At 42.8% G+C, this 2,694-nt stretch overlaps 1 pseudogene; it reads left to right on the top strand.

The window, feature by feature from the left end:
• The first annotated feature begins 1,832 nt into the window (after window positions 1–1,832).
• On the top strand, window positions 1,833–2,362 carry LOC129504008 (60S ribosomal protein L29-like; annotated as a pseudogene).
• The last annotated feature ends 332 nt before the right edge of the window (window positions 2,363–2,694 follow it).

Below are 2,694 nucleotides of genomic sequence, written 5' to 3'. Positions count from 1 at the left end.
TGTAGGTTGTCTTTTAGTTTTGTTTCAGGGTTTCTTCATCCCTCTTTTGCTATGCAGAAGCTTTTATCTTGATTAAGTCCCAATAATTCATTTTTGCTTTTGTTTCCCTTGCTTTCATAGATGTATCTTGCAAGAAGTTGCTGTGGCCAAGTTCAAAAAGAGTGTTGCCTGTGTTCTCCTCTAGGATTTTGATGGATTCTTCTTACATTTAGACCTTTCATCCATTTTGAGTTTTCCTTGTGTATGGTGTAAGAGAATGGTCTAGTTTCATTCTTCTGCACACGGCTGTCCAATTTTCCCAGCACCATTTATTGAAGGGACTGTCCTTTCTCCAGTGGATGGTCTTTCTTGCTTTGTTGAATATTAGTTGAACATAGAGTTGAGGAGCCATTTCTGGATTCTTTTTTTATTTTTTTTTGTATTGCAAAATGTACAGCATTTATTCACATACAGACAAAAAGGCACAAATTCTACTGAATAGTTCAACAAAAAAATACAGCTGTCCTCAACTAGTTTTATAAATACTTTCAAAAATGGAGTAGAAATAAAAACCTTTTTGCTGGATACAGAAGAAAGGTGGACACCTTTTACAGTTCCCTTTTGACCATAGCAACAGCTCTTGGTGTGAGTAGAATATATAGAAGGGTAATCTGTCAAGCCATAGAAAGAAAATCTAAATTTTAGTAAGTATATGACCTCTCACCATTTTAAGAGGTACCAGATTCATTTGCACTATTTAGGAATGCTAGTTTTGTGCAAAAATAATGCTTTACCTGTTTTTTCTCCGCATTTAGGTTGAAAAGCTTTCAAACATTCCAAGTTATGCTGAACCCCCCAAAAACAAACAAAAAAAAAAAACAAAAAAAAATAAAGAAAAACCCACACAAAAATAAAAAGCCCACACTTTTTATTCCTGCTTTTAAATGCAAATGGTATAGAACACGGTTTCTCTGACAGTGTAATGAAAGCTTTATAAGTTAGTTCACGTCCTGCCTCTGTATGAGGCAGCCATACGCAGCACCCACCCAGCCCACCCCTTTCTGGATTCTCTATTCAGTTCCATTGATCAATGTGTTTTTGTGCCAGTACCACACTGTCTTGAGGATCACAGCTCTGCAGTACAACCTGAAATCTGGCATTGTTTTGCCCCCAGCTCTGGTTTTCTTTTTTAATATTCCCCTGGCTATTCGGGGTCTTTTCTGATTCCACACAAATCTTAAGACGATTTGTTCCAACTCTCTGAAGAAAGTTCATGGTATTTTGATAGGGATTGCATTAAATGTGTAAAGTACCCTGGGTAGCATTGACATTTTCACAATATTAATTCTTCCAACCCATGAGCATGGAATATTTTTCCATCTCTTTGTGTCTTCCAAAATTTCTTTCAAAAGTGTTCTGTAGTTTTAGGGTATAGATACTTTACCTCTTTGGTTAGGTTTATTTCTAGGTATCTTATGCTTTTGGGTGCACTTGTAAATGGGACTGGCTCCTTAATTTCTCTTTTTTTCAGTCTCATTGTGAGTGTAGAGAAATGCCACTGTTTTCTGGGCATTGATTTTGTATCCTGCCACACTGCCAAATTGCTGTATGAGTTCTAGCAATCTTGGGGTGGAGTCTTTTGGGTTTTCTATGTACAGTATCATGTCATCTGCAAATAGAGAGAGTTTGACTTCTTCTTTGCCAATTTGAATACCTTTTATTTCTTTTTGTTGTCTGTTTGCTGAGGATAAGACTTCCAGTACTATGTTGAATAGCAGTGGTGAGAGAGGACATCCCTGTCATGTTCCTGATCTCAGGGGAAAGGCTCCCAGTGTTTCCCCATTGAGCTCTTCCGGTCCGAGGCGCTGGGGGAGCCCCGGGGTTTGGTGCAGACATGGCCAAGTCCAAGAACCACACCACGCACAACCAGTAACGAAAATGGCACAGAAATGGCATCAAGAAACCCTGGTCACAAAGATACGAATCTCTTAAGAGGGTAGACCCCAAGTTCCTGAGGAACATGCACTTTGCCAAGAAGCACAACAAGAAGGGCCTGAAGAAGATGCAGGCCAACAATGACAAGGCCATGGCTGCACGTGCTGAGACTATCAAGGCTCTTGTCAAGCCCAAGGAGGTTAAGCCCAAGATCCCAAAGGGCGGCAGCCGCAAGCTCAATCGATTTGCCTACATCGCTCACCCCAAGCTCGGGAAACGTGCTCGTGCCCGCATTGCCAAAGGTCTCAGGCTCTCCTGGCCAAAGGCCAAGGCCAAGGCTCAAACCAAAGCCCAGGCTGCAGCTGTGACCCCCGCTCCAGCTCCTGCTTCTACTCCTGCAGCGCAGGCTCCTAAAGGTGCCCAGGCCCCCACAAAGGCTCCAGTGTAGAGGCTGCTGCCTGCCAGTGTGAGGACGGAAGGACTGGTATGACCCCTGGACTTCTGTCTGCATGGGCCTGGTGTCCTCCTGTGCTATTTGTACAAATAAACCTGCGGCAGGATCTGTCAAGAAAAAAAAAAGAGAGAGAATGATATTTGCTGTGGGCTTTTTAGGATGCTGGGGAATGTTCCCTCTCTACAGTCTTAAGAGTTTTTTTTGTTTTCTTTTGTTTTTTCAGGCAGAGAGGTAGAGACACAGGCAGAGGGAGAAGAAGCAGGCTCCATGCAGGGAGCCAGAGGTGGGACTCGATCCGGGGTCTCCAGGATCACACCCCAGGTTGC

Source organism: Nyctereutes procyonoides, unplaced genomic scaffold (assembly GCF_905146905.1).
Source record: "Nyctereutes procyonoides isolate TBG_1078 unplaced genomic scaffold, NYPRO_anot_genome, whole genome shotgun sequence".
Lineage (NCBI taxonomy): Eukaryota > Metazoa > Chordata > Mammalia > Carnivora > Canidae > Nyctereutes > Nyctereutes procyonoides.
This window is presented reverse-complemented; position numbering and strand designations above follow the sequence as displayed.